At 26.8% G+C, this 15,248-nt stretch overlaps 1 protein-coding gene and 1 long non-coding RNA gene across 2 annotated transcripts in view; one reads left to right on the forward strand and one right to left on the reverse strand.

The window, feature by feature from the left end:
- LOC126354504 (NADH-ubiquinone oxidoreductase chain 5-like) overlaps positions 1–15,248 on the forward strand; it is a 44,479-nt gene that overhangs the window by 9,849 nt on the left and 19,382 nt on the right. The gene's annotated exons all lie outside the window — the stretch shown is intronic.
- The window catches only part of LOC126354508 (uncharacterized), a 16,220-nt gene continuing 972 nt past the window's right edge, over positions 1–15,248 (reverse strand). Inside the window, exon 2 of the long non-coding RNA XR_007565339.1 lies at positions 1–517. This is a non-coding gene — a long non-coding RNA (uncharacterized LOC126354508). The remainder of the gene's footprint in view (positions 518–15,248) is intronic.

Below are 15,248 nucleotides of genomic sequence, written 5' to 3' on the forward strand. Positions count from 1 at the left end.
TTTTTTTAAGTAGATTTTATTTATTGTACCTTTTGTATCAGGGTTTATCAAAATTTTAGTATTTATTTTATTTGTCTCGATTTGGGTTGATTTATAAATAATTTATAGTTAATGTATCATAATTATTATTAAATTATTTATAGAAATGAGATGTTAATCGTTTCCCAAGATATCTAGTTTCTTAAGAAAAAATTTAATTTTTTAAAGTTATTTGTTTTTATTTAATTTTTTAAGTAAAAATATTAACTTATTTATTCTTTAAGGGATAAGCTTTGAAGTTAATAACCTATAATTTATTTTATAGAAATATAATAGTAAGCTTTAAACCAGCTATCTTTAAGATTTCGTTTTAGTTCATTATTTTTTATTTTGATTTTATAAATATTTTAGGTTTTTTATTAAGATTATTAATTTAATTTTAAAATTTTTGTAATAATGATAGAATTAGTATATTTATTTGTATGAAATTTTTACCTTGTGAACTTATTATAAGGAACTAGGCAAAATTGATTTCCGCCTGTTTATCAAAAACATGTCCTCTTGTTTATATTTTGAGGTCTGGCCTGCACACTGAGCGTATTTTTAAAGAGCCGCGGTATTTTGACCGTGCAAAGGTAGCATAATCATTAGTCTCTTAATTAGTGGCTGGAATGAATGGCTTGACGAGAAATCAACTGTCTCTTAATAAATTTTTGAATTTAACTTTTGAGTCAAAAGGCTTAAATTCTTCTTTAGGACGAGAAGACCCTATAGAGCTTGACATTTTACTTTTATATAGTTTTTTGTTTGTCTTTCTATATTTAATGATGATGTTTTGTTGGGATGACATGAAGAATAGATAAACTCTTCATTATTATATCATTTATTTATGTTTGTTATTTTGATCCATAATTTATGATCATAAGATTAAGTTACCTTAGGGATAACAGCGTAATTGTTTTTGAGAGCTCATATCGACAAAGCAGATTGCGACCTCGATGTTGGATTAAGAAAAATTTTGGGTGCAGGAGCCCAATGATTAGGTCTGTTCGACCTTTAAATTCTTACATGATCTGAGTTCAGACCGGCGTGAGCCAGGTCGGTTTCTATCCTAAGATTGTTAATCCATATTAGTACGAAAGGACCATATGGTTAAAATATTTTTTGTTATATTGATTAATATTAATTTATTTACTATTTTGACAGATTAATGTGTTGAATTTAGAATTCATTTATGTAGACTTTTTCTACAAATAGTATTGATACTTTATGATTTATTTATATTTATTTTGAATTTTCTTTTATTGGTTATTTGTGTTTTAATTAGTGTTGCCTTTTTAACTTTATTAGAGCGTAAGGTTTTAGGTTATATTCAGATTCGAAAGGGTCCAAATAAGGTAGGTTTTGTTGGAATTCCTCAGCCATTTAGAGACGCTATTAAGTTAATTTGTAAGGAGCAGCCAATTCCTATTATATCTAATTACCTACTTTATTAATTTTCCCCTGTTTTTAATTTAATGATTTCTTTAGCCGTTTGAGTAATTTTTCCTTATTTAACTTATATGTGTTCTTTTTCTTATGGATTTTTATTTTTTTTATGTTGTACTAGATTAGGTGTTTATACTGTTATAATTGCTGGTTGATCTTCTAATTCAAATTATTCATTATTAGGTTCTCTTCGTTCTGTTGCTCAAACAATTTCTTATGAAGTTAGTTTAGCTTTAATTTTATTGTCTTTAATTATTTTAATTGGTAGTTTTAATATGTTTGATTTTATAAACTATCAGCTTTATTGTTGATTTATTATTATTTCTTTTCCTTTAGCTTTAGCTTGTTTTGCTTCTTGCTTAGCTGAAACTAATCGTACTCCTTTTGATTTTGCTGAAGGGGAATCTGAGTTAGTTTCAGGATTTAATATTGAGTATGGTGCGGGTGGTTTTACTTTAATTTTTTTAGCTGAATATACTAGAATTGTCTTCATAAGAATGTTATTGGCTTTAATTTTTTTGGGCGGTGATTTTTATTCTTTTATATTTTTTATTAAGCTTGCTATTATATCTTTTGGTTTTATTTGGGTTCGTGGAACATTACCACGGTTCCGTTATGATAAATTAATGTACTTAGCTTGAAAAAGTTTTTTACCTTTATCTTTGAATTTTTTTATTTTCTTTGTTGGTTTAAAGATTTTATTTATCTCATTTGTTTAGTGAAATTTTTTGAGAAAAGTTAATAGAAGAGTTAAACTTCTAATTTTATGTTTTCAAAACATATGCTTTTCCTAAGCTAATTAACTTTATTCCTTAATTAATTTATCTCATGCGTTTGCGACATGGACATTAATTAAGAAATATGTGAAGTAAATAATTGTTAAGATTTGACCTGTTATAATATAAGGTTCTTCAACAGGTCGTTTACCAATTCACGTTAGTAAGCATACAACAACTACTATAATTCAGAATAAAATTTGATTAATAGGGTAAAATTGAATGCCTTGGAATGGTGTTTTATTATAAAATGGTAAAATTATTAAGATTCTAATTGATAAAAATAATGCAATAACACCTCCTAACTTATTAGGGATAGATCGTAGAATTGCATATGCAAATAGGAAATATCATTCTGGTTGAATGTGAACTGGTGTTACTAATGGGTTGGCAGGTACAAAGTTATCTGGATCTCCTAATAGGTAAGGATTAATTAAACATAGTATAATTAATAATGATGTTATTATTACAAATGTAATAGAATCCTTAAAGGTAAAGTATGGATGGAATGGAATTTTTTCAATATCTCCATTTAGTCCAAGAGGATTATTAGATCCTGTTTGGTGAAGAAAAAATAAATGAATTGCTGCTATAGCAGCAATTATAAATGGTAATACAAAATGGAATGTGAAGAATCGATTTAATGTTGCATTATCAACAGCGAATCCTCCTCATACTCATTGGACTAAATCTGTTCCTAAGTATGGGATTGCTGATAATAAATTAGTAATTACTGTTGCACCTCAAAAAGATATTTGGCCTCAGGGTAAGACATATCCTATAAATGCAGTTGCTATAACTAAAAATAAAATCACTGTACCAATTATTCATGTATGTATATATATATATAAGATCCATAGTAAATTCCCCGTCCTACATGTAAGTAAATACAAATAAAAAATATAGATGCTCCATTTGCGTGTAAGGTTCGGATAATTCAACCATTATTTACGTCTCGGCAGATGTGTACTACACTACTGAATGCTATTTCAATATTTGATGTATAATGTATAGCTAAAAATAGTCCAGTTACGATTTGAATTACCAAACATAACCCTAATAGGGATCCAAAATTTCATCAAAATGAAATATTTGTTGGGGCAGGTAAGTCAATTAAAGAGTTATTAATAATTTTAATTAAAGGATGTCTTAATCGTAAGGGTTTATTCATTAGTAATTATCTTATTTTACGAATAGGTCCCTGATTAATATTGGTGATTTTAACAACTGCTAGTAGTGCTAAAAATAAATAAATTATTATTATTATTGTAATAATGAATGTTGGTCTATTATATAATTTTTCTAAAGATATTGTTATTTCTTGATAATTGATTGAATTATCAATATTTATAGTTTCGGTGTTTTTGAAAAAGTCTATAAATATAGATATATCTAGAATAATTAATATTAATATGATAAATACTCACATTATTAATGTAATAATTATAGTGATTGATTTAGGCTGAAATATTTCGTTTGATGCAATTCTTGTAATGTAAATAAATAATACTAGTATACCACCAAGAAATGTTAAAAATAAAATATATGATAATCAATATCTTTCTATTATTGTTCCTGTTATTAATCCAACTAGGAAGGTTTGAAGGATAATAAAAAGCATTATTGATATTGGGTGTCTTAATTTAATAAAATTAATATTTATTACATTTGATAATGATATAATTATTATTTTGATCATTTCAGGGGTTAGTTTATTTAAAATACCGGTTTTGGGGACCGATGATGGAAGCTTTTCCACCTCTGAAGTTTTAAAAGTGGGGGCTGGACTTATTTCCGGTTTACAAGACCGGCGTTTTTTTTAAACTATTAAAACTAATGTTTATATTCTCTATTTTTACTTCTTTATTGATTTATTTTGTTGGTGTATATGTTTTTTCTTCTAAACGTAAACATTTATTAATGGTTCTTTTGAGATTAGAATATATTGTTCTTTCTTTATTTATGTTAGTTATTGTTTTTCTTATTGAGTTTGATTATGATTATTTTTTTCTGTTTTTTTTTAGTTTTTTCTGTTTGTGAGGGTGCTTTAGGTCTTTCTATTTTAGTTTCAATAATTCGTTCTCATGGTAATGATTTTTTTAATTCTTTTGGTTTATCTTTATGTTAAAGTATTTATTTATAACTATTTTTTTGATCCCTCTTTGTTTATTAAATAATTGTTGATGGTTGGTTCATTCTTTAATGTTTCTGTCGGGTTTTGTTTTTATAATTTGTGTTTATTCATATGCTGATTTGAATATAATTAGATATTATTTTGGTATTGATTATTTTTCTTTTAGTTTAATTTTACTTAGTTTTTGGATTTGTTCTTTAATAATCACTGCTAGAGGTTCAGTTTATTTAAGTTCATATCATTCTAATTTTTTTGTTTTTATGGTTTTGATTTTAATAATTATGCTTTATTGTTCATTTGCTAGATTAAGTCTTCTTTCTTTTTATATTTTTTTTGAGGCTAGATTAGTTCCTACTTTACATTTAATTTTGGGTTGGGGTTATCAACCTGAGCGTTTGCAGGCTGGTGTTTATTTAATTTTTTATACTTTGGTTGCTAGATTACCTTTATTATTAGTTTTATTTAAGGTTTATGATTTTTCTAATACTTTATATTTTCCTTTATTGGTTGATTTTGGTTCTTATTATTTTATGTTTTATGTATTTATAATTTTGGCTTTTTTAGTTGAGATACCTATGTTTTTGGTTCATTTATGACTTCCTAAGGCTCATGTAGAGGCCCCTATTTCAGGTAGAATAATTCTTGCTGGTGTTTTATTAAAGTTAGGTGGTTATGGTATTTTTCGTGTTATAAAGGTTATTTCTTATTTGGGTTTAAAGTTTAATTATTTTTGATTGTCTTTAGGTTTATCTGGGGGTGTTATTGTAAGATTTATTTGTTTTCGTCAGGTTGATTTAAAGTCTTTAATTGCATATTCTTCTGTTGCTCATATAAGAATGGTTATTGGTGGATTGATGACTATGAATTGATGAGGTTGTGTAGGTTCTCTTTCTCTAATGGTTGGTCATGGTTTATGTTCTTCTGGTTTATTTTGTTTATCTAATATTATTTATGAACGTTTAGGTAGACGAAGATTATTAATTAACAAGGGTATAATTAATTTGATGCCAAGAACGGCTTTATGATGATTTCTTTTAAGATCATCAAATATGGCTGCTCCTCCTTCTTTAAATTTGGTAGGTGAAATTAGATTATTAAATAGAATTATATCTTGATCTTCTTTTAGATTCTTTGCTTTGATTTTTTTATCTTTTTTTAGAGCTGTTTATACTTTGTATATATATTCTTATTCTCAGCATGGGAATTATTATTCCGGTGTTTATACTTGTTCTCTTGGTTATTTTCGTGAATATCATCTTTTACTTTTACATTGATTGCCTTTAAATATTCTCTGTTTAAAGGGTGAATATTTCTTTGTTTAGTTTGCTTAAGTATTTTAATTAAAAATATTGTTTTGTGGAATCAATGATATGAAGTTTTTCATCTTAGGCCATGAATTTGTTTTCTATTTGTTCTTTGAGTTTTTTTTCTTTGTTTATTTCGAGAACTATAATTTTTATTTTAGGTATTTATTATTTAATAATTGATTATAGAGTTTTTGTTGAGTGAGAGCTTTTCAATTTAAATGGTTCTATAGTTGTTATAACTTTAATTTTGGATTGAATATCTCTTATTTTTATATCTTTTGTTATATATATTTCTTCTTTGGTTATTTATTATAGAGAGGATTATATATCTGGTGAAAAGAATATAAATCGTTTTATTATTATTGTTTTAATATTTATTCTTTCTATAGGTTTTTTAATTATTAGTCCTAATTTAATTAGAATTTTATTAGGTTGAGATGGTTTAGGTTTAGTTTCTTATTGTTTAGTTATTTATTATCAAAATGTAAAATCTTATAGTGCTGGTATATTAACTGCACTTTCTAATCGTATTGGTGATGTTGCTATTTTAATTTCTATTGCATGAATGTTAAATTTTGGTGGTTGAAATTATATTTATTATTATGATTTTATTTCTAATTCTTTTGAAATAAAGCTCATTACTATATTAATTGTTTTAGCAGCTATAACTAAGAGAGCTCAGATTCCTTTCTCTTCATGACTTCCTGCTGCTATAGCAGCTCCTACTCCTGTTTCTGCTTTAGTTCATTCTTCTACTCTTGTTACTGCTGGTGTTTATTTATTAATTCGTTTTAGACCAATATTGGATACTTATAATTGTGGTTGATTTTTACTTTTAATTGGTTGTATAACTATATTTATGGCTGGATTGGGCGCTAATTTTGAGTTTGATTTAAAGAAGATTATTGCTCTTTCTACTTTAAGACAACTTGGTTTAATAATAAGAATTTTGGCTATAGGTTATCCAAAGCTTGCATTTTTTCATTTATTGGCTCATGCTTTATTTAAGGCATTATTATTTATATGTGCAGGTTCAATAATTCATAATTTGAAGGATTCTCAGGATATTCGTTTTATAGGATCAATTGTTAATTTCATACCTTTAACTTCAGTTTGTTTTAATGTTTCTAGTTTATATTTGTGTGGAATACCTTTTTTAGCGGGATTTTATTCAAAGGATTTAATTCTTGAGATGGTTTGTTTAAGATGAATTAATTGTTTAATTTTTTTCTTTATTTTTTTTCTACTGGTTTAACTGCTTCTTATTCTTTTCGTTTGTTTTATTATTCAATATCTGGTGATAATAATTTTTATTCTAGATTTTCTTTTGATGATAAGGGTTATTATATTTCATTTGGAATAATTGGTCTATTGTTTGTTGCTGTTTTTGGTGGTAGTCTTTTATCTTGATTAATTTTTCCTATTCCTCATGTGATTGCTTTACCTTATTATTTAAAGTTTTTAACTATTACAGTTGTTATTTTAGGTGCTTATTTAGGTTATCTTATTTCTAATTTTGATTTTTCTCATAATTTATTTTCTTTAAGTATACTTTCTTTTGTTAGATTTGCTGGTTCTATATGATTTATACCTTTTCTTTCAACTAAGTTTATTAGATATATTCCTTTAAAAATTGGTTATTATTCATCTAAGTCATTTGATTATGGTTGAGGTGAATTACTTGGTGGTCAAGGTTTATATAGATTATTTATTTATTTAATTGGTTATATTCAAGGTTGATATGATTCTAATTTCAAGATTTGTCTTTTAACTTTTATTTTTTGAATATTTATTTTGGTAATATTGTTTTTCGTTTACTTAAATAGCTTATAATTAGAGCGTGACACTGAAGATGTTAAGGAAGTATTTTTACTTTTAAGTATTTATAAATATAGATATATTATTTTTACAGTGAAAATGTAATGTTTTATTTAAACTATATAAATTCTAGAAATGTTAACGGAGTTTAACCGCTAATATAAAAAGTTAGCAGCTTTCATATTGGCTTTACATTTCCTTAATTGGAACTATTATAGTTCAATTATATTATTAACAGTAATACGCCTCTTTTTGGCTTCAATTAATAAGAATAAGGGTAGTACATACCAATCTTCCAGGTCGAAACTGACTGCAATATTTCGCTTCTTATTCTATTTAAGGTTGATTGATAATATCAATACTTTTTGAATGCAACCCAAATGTTATATTTAACTACAACCCTTTATTCTGCTCATTGTAATGCTCCTTGGTTTCATTCATGGTATAGTCCTCCTAATAGAACTAGAATAAAAAATATTGTTGATACTGTTCAGATTATAATGTCTGAAGTTTTAAAAATAATTACAATTGGTAGAATTAGTGCAATTTCTACATCAAAAATTAAAAAGATTACTGCAATTAGGAAGAATCGTATTGAGAATGGTATTCGTGCTGATCTTTTTGGATCAAACCCACATTCAAATGGTGATCTTTTTTCTCGATCATTAATTAATTTTTTTGATAGTGTTGTTGCCAGGATTATAACAATTATTGGAATAATAAATCTAATGAAAACTCTTGTTGATAAAATTAGAATTGTTTTTCTTGATTTATATCAAGCTTTCTGATTGGAAGTCAAATGTACTATTTATACTAGAAAAACAATTATCTACCTCATCAATAAATAGAGATATATAAGAATAATCATACTACGTCTACGAAGTGTCAGTATCATGCTGCTGCTTCAAATCCAAAGTGATGTCTTGGTGAAAATTGATTTATTGAGTGTCGAAGTAGACATGTTGATAAAAAGATTGTTCCAATAATTACGTGTAAACCATGGAATCCTGTTGCAACAAAGAATGTTGATCCATAAACAGCATCTGCAATGGTAAAAGGTGCTTCTCAATATTCATATGCTTGAAGTATTGTAAAGTATAGTCCTAATAACACTGTGAAGAATAATCCTTGTAGTGCTTGAGTATGATTAGATTCCATTAAACTATGATGTGCTCATGTTACTGTTACTCCTGATGCTAAAAGAATAGCTGTATTAAGTAATGGAATTTGTATAGGGTTAAAGGGTTGAATTCCTATTGGAGGTCATAGTATTCCTAGTTCAATTGTTGGTGCTAATCTTCTTCTAAAGAATGCTCAAAAAAAAGAAACGAAAAATAATACCTCTGATGCAATAAATAAAATTATTCCTCATCGTAATCCAATTGATACAAATCCTGTATGTAATCCTTGATATGTTCCTTCTCGTACTACATCTCGTCATCATTGAATTATAGTTAGTAAGGTAATTCCAAATCCAATTATGAATAAGTTAATATTAAATAGGTGGAATCATTTTGCTAGTCCTGATACTAGGACTATTGCTCCAATTGCTCATGTTAATGGTCAAGGTCTATAGTCTACTAAGTGGAATGGGTGGTTTGAGTGAGTTGTTAACATAGGTTTAATATACTTCTCTAGAATATAGAGTTCTTAGAATTGAGAAAACATAGGCTTGAATTATTGCTACTGCTGATTCTAGAATTAATAGAAGTATTTGTCCAATAATTAGTAATGAGATTAAGTTTATTGCTATAGATGGTCCTGTGTTTCCTAATAAGGTTAATAATAAGTGTCCTGCAATTATATTTGCTGCCAACTGTACTGCTAATGTACCTGGTCGAATAACATTACTAATTGTTTCAATTAGTACTATAAATGATATTAATGCAGGCGGTGTACCTTGTGGTACAAGGTGTGTAAATATATGATTAGTATGGTTAATTCATCCAAATAATATAAATCTTAGCCATATAGGTAGGGCAATTGCAAATGTTAATGCTAAATGTCTTGTTCTAGTAAAAATATAAGGGAATAATCCTATGAAATTGTTAAATAATATTATAATAAAAATTGAGATGAAAATGAATGTTGTTCCATTAAATGATTTTGGTCCAAGAAATGTGTTAAATTCATTATGTAAGGTTAAATTTAGTTTATTTCAGATAATGTTAATTCGTGATGGTGTAAGTCAAAATAGTGATGGGATTAATAATAGTCCTAGAAATGTTCTAGTTCAATTTAATGATAAATTAAAGATGTTAGTTGATGGGTCAAATGTTGAGAATAGATTTGTTATCAGTTTCAATTTAAGTTTTTTATTTCAATTGTTCCTTTTTCTGCTCTTTTAATAAGGTTAGGTTTAAATGAGAAGAAGTTTATTTGATTAAACAAGATTAATGTAGCTGAAAATATAATGAATAGTGAGAATCATATAAGAGGGGATATTTGAGGGATTTGGATATAATTTCCCCATCAGAAGTAGTCGTTAATTTACTATTATTTGGTTTAAGAGACCATTACTTACTTTCAGTCATCTGATGAATTTCAAGGTGTACTAATTTTTTTTAGTTACTTTAGATTGACACTCTAATGTTATTTATTTTAACTAACTCCTTAAATTATCTTAGATAATCACTTAATAAATAAATTTACTGAAGTTCTTTCAATTACAATTGGTATAAATCTGTGGTTTGCTCCACAGATTTCTGAGCATTGTCCAAAGAATAATCCAGGTCGATTTATTGTGAATGTTCCTTGATTTAACCGACCTGGCGTTGCATCAATTTTAACCCCTAATGCAGGAACTGCTCATGAGTGTAGAACATCTGATGCTCTTGTTAATACTCGTACTTCTGTATTTATTGGTAGGATTGTTCGGTTATCTACATCTAGTAGTCGGAATCCATCATTTTCTAGGTCTTGTTCTGGTGTTATATAAGTGTCAAATTCTACGTCTATGAAGTCTGAATATTCATATCTTCAATATCATTGTCGTCCAATGGTTTTAATTGTAATTATTGCATCTACTGAATCATCAAGAAAATATAATAGTCGTAATGATGGAAGGGCAATAAAAATTAATGTAATTGCTGGTAAAGCTGTTCAGATTGTTTCAATTAAATGTCCATGAAGTATATTACGGTTAGTATAGGCAATAAATAATATATAACTTAGGGCATAACCTACAATTACTGTAATTAATAATAATACGACCATAGTATGATCATGAAAGAATGATAATTGCTCCCTTAATGGTGAAGCTCCATCTTGAAGAGATAAATTTGATCATGTTGCCATTAATAAATATTTTCTAATAAACGGTCAAACCTTTATTTGTAGAGCTTAAATCTACTGCACTAATCTGCCATATTAGAATCTAGAGATTAATGGTAATTCTGAGTAACTATGTTCTGCAGGAGGGTTATTTTGTAGTCATTCTGTTGATCTTCTTATGTTAGCTCTAAATATAATTGCTCGGTTTGTAATCATTCTTTCTCATATAATTACAATGAATATAATGATTCCTACAATAAAAATTGTAGACCCAATTCTTGATACTACGTTTCATGATGTATATGCGTCTGGGTAGTCAGAGTATCGTCGAGGTATTCCTGCTAATCCTAGGAAGTGTTGAGGAAAGAATGTTAAATTTACTCCAATGAATATAATTGTAAATTGGATTTTTAATCATGTATTATTTATAGTTAATCCTGTAAATAGTGGATATCATTGAATGACACCTCCTATAATTGCAAATACTGCTCCTATAGATAATACATAATGAAAGTGGGCTACTACATAATATGTCTCATGTAATACAATATCAAGTGATGAATTTGCTAATACTAATCCTGTTAATCCACCAATTGTAAATAGGAAAATAAATCCTAGAGCTCATAATAATGGTGGATTGAACTTGAATTTAGTTCCATATAATGTAGCTAATCATCTAAATACCTTAATTACTGTAGGTACAGCAATAATTATTGTTGCTGATGTAAAATATGCTCGTGTGTCAACATCCATTCCTACTGTAAATATATGATGTGCTCATGCAATAAATCCTATTAGTCCAATTGATAGTATAGCATAAATTATACCTAATGTTCCAAATGATTCAATTTTTCCTCTTTCTTGACATACAATATGTGAAATAATTCCGAACCCCGGTAGAATTAAAATATAAACTTCTGGGTGTCCAAAGAATCAAAATAGATGTTGATATAGAATTGGGTCACCCCCTCCTGCAGGGTCAAAGAATGATGTATTTAAATTTCGATCTGTTAATAATATAGTAATAGCTCCTGCTAAAACTGGAAGTGAAAGAAGGAGAAGTAATGCTGTAATAGCTACAGATCATACAAATAAAGGTGTTTGATCTAAAGTTATACTTTCTGATCGTATATTAATTGCTGTTGTAATGAAATTCACTGCACCAAGAATAGATGATACACCTGCTATGTGCAGTGAAAAAATAGCTAGATCTACAGATGCACCCCCGTGTGCAATAGCTCCTGCTAGAGGAGGGTAAACTGTTCATCCTGTACCAGCACCATTATCTACTATAGAAGATGTAAGAAGAAGGGTTAGTGAAGGTGGTAGTAATCAAAAACTTATATTATTTATTCGTGGAAATGCTATATCTGGTGCACCAATTATTAGTGGAACAAGTCAATTACCAAATCCACCAATTATAATAGGTATTACTATAAAGAAAATTATTACGAATGCGTGAGCTGTAATAATAACATTATAAATCTGGTCATCCCCAATTAGAGATCCGGGTTGGCCAAGTTCAGCACGAATAAGTATTCTTATTGATGTTCCTACTATTCCTGCTCATGCACCAAATATGAAGTATAAAGTACCAATGTCCTTATGGTTTGTTGAGAATAATCATTTTTGCGGTAAGATGGCTGAATTTTAGGTGGTAGACTGTAAATCTACTTATGAGATGTTTTCTCTCTTATCATATTTAGGTCTTATATTCAATTATGATTCTAGACTGCAATTCTAGAGGTGTAAAATTTTACTAAGGCCTAAAAGATTATTCTTTTAATTATAACTTTGAAGGTTATTAGTTTGATTAACTTAAGTCCTTAGTATAATGAAATTAAGGTTGATGTTGAAATCAATCCTATTGTTGAAATTATTACTGTTATAGGAAGAATGATTCTTGATTTTTGGGACTTTATCTTTATAGATCACGAATTTTCTGTGTATGATATAATTAGAGCTGAGAATCTAATACGTATATAGTAGTAGAGTGTAATTGTAGTTAATACAACTATAATAGTTATAATAGTTGTTATATTGTTTTCTATTAATGATTGTATTACAATTCATTTTGGTAAGAATCCAAGGAATGGTGGTAGTCCACCTAAAGATAATAAAGATAAGAATATTATGAATTTAATTTCGGTTTTTATATTTCTGGCTGAATAAATTTGATTTATGAAAAATAAATTTATTTGCTTAAATAATAAAACTATAATTAATCTTAATAGTGAGTAAATAATGAAGTATAGTTCTCAGATGTTTTCTCTGACTGTTAATGATCTAATTATTCAACCTAGATTTCTGATTGATGAATATGCTAAAAGTTGTCGTAAGGATGTTTGATTTAAACCTCCTATTGCCCCAATAATAATTCTTAAGATAATAATTGTTCAAATAAAAGTTCTTAATTGAATACAATAAGATAAGACCATAATTGGGGCGATTTTTTGTCATGTTATTAATGTTAAACAATTATTTCATCTTGATGCTCCTATAACTTCTGGAAATCAGAAATGGAAAGGTGCAGCTCCAATCTTTAATAATAGTCTAGATTTAATTATTATTGATGGGATAAATTCTGTTTCCCATCCCATGGGATATTTTATTTGAATCAGCAAAATTGAAAATAATAATATTGTCGATGCTATTGCTTGGACAATAAAATATTTAATTGATGATTCATTTATTATTATATTTTTATTTCTTGTTAGGAGCGGAATAAATGAAAGTAAGTTGATCTCAAGTCCTATTCAAACCCCAAATCAGGAATTTGATGAAATGGACAGGATCGTTCCTATCATTAATGTTGATAGGAAGAGAAGTTTTGTAGAGTTGTTGGTCATTAAAAAGGAGAGGATTGATACCTCTATAAATGGGGTATGAACCCATTAGCTTGTTTAGCTTACCTTTTTACATTAAGGTGTATGATGCACGTTAGTTTTTGATACTAAAGGAGGTAGTTTAATTCTATCTTATGTAATTTTAATGAAGTTAATTTTATTTACTTTATTTACCCTATCAAGGTAACCCTTTAATCAGGCACTTCATTTATTTAATATATAAATCGAAAGTTTTTTTTTGAAATTCTTTTATGTATTATTTTGTTTAATTAGGATTAATTTATCCTGCTCATTTTATTTTTTATATATATATATATAATAAATAATTTATATTAATATATTACATTTAATTGAAATTAAAGTATTATAAGTTCATCTTACCATTATCAATTGATTATTTTAATGCAATTATTTACCTAGGATTATAGCTACTTATGTTTTTAGCTTAAAATAGGTTATTATAATATAATATTTATAATAATATGTAATTTAATATTTAATATTATTATAATTGGATATAATAAATAAAATTATTATTTAAATATAAAATAATATAATTAATATAAATAATTATATTAATTATAATAATATAATTATGTAAATTATCTTCAATTAGATTATTTAACAAATATATATGAAATTTAACTTAATATAAAAAAAAGAATTCATATTAATTACATATTATATTAAATTACATAATTGTATAAAATATATTTATTATATTATTTAATCTTTCTTTATTTATTAGTGAAAAGAAAGATTAAATAAGAAAGAATATAATACATTTATTGCTATACATGTTCCATATTAATCTTTAATTATATATAATAGAGAAGTTGTTGTGGTCATACATAGGGGCGTTTCTTTTTTTTTTTGTTAATGTTTGTGGTTTTTTTCTTTTTTTTTCTTTAAATATTTGAATCTTTTATTTTTTCCTGAATTAATAGATTTAAAATTTTCTTATTTTTTATTTTTAAAAGTTTTATTCTTGCTTGTTTATTCACTTTTTCTTTGTATTATATGTAAGTTTTGTTAGACTAAATGTTCTTTTTGCAGTAATTTGATTTAATTATCAAGTGATTTTGAATTTAGCAAATGATTTAGTGTCGGCATAATTCGTGCCAGCAGCCGCGGTTATACGATTGATACAAGTGAATATTATTGGTTAAAACAGTTGTTTATATTATTAGGGTTGAAATATAAATTTGTAAGGTGAAATGTTAAAATTTATTTGTGGCCCTTTTTATGAATCTGTGAAATTTAAATAATAAACTAATATTAGATACCCTATTATTTTAAATGTTAATTATATTTACCAGGGTACTATTAGTTAAGGTCTTTAAACCCAAAGAATTTGGCGGTATCTCATTCCATTCAGAGGAACCTACCCCATGATTGATAATACACGATTTACTCTACTTAATTTATCTGTTTGTATATCTCCGTTATCAGAGAATCTTTTTAGAGTTATAATTCTCAAGATTTATAATTATAAAATATTTCAGGTCAAGGTGCAGCTTATAGTTAAGAGGAGGTGGGTTACAATAGATTTTTGTTTATAATGGATTTGATAGTGGAATACTGTTAATGAAGGTGGATTTGATAGTAATTTAATTTATTTAATTTA

This window comes from Schistocerca gregaria, chromosome 3 (genome assembly GCF_023897955.1).
Source record: "Schistocerca gregaria isolate iqSchGreg1 chromosome 3, iqSchGreg1.2, whole genome shotgun sequence".
NCBI classification, from domain to species: Eukaryota; Metazoa; Arthropoda; class Insecta; order Orthoptera; family Acrididae; genus Schistocerca; species Schistocerca gregaria.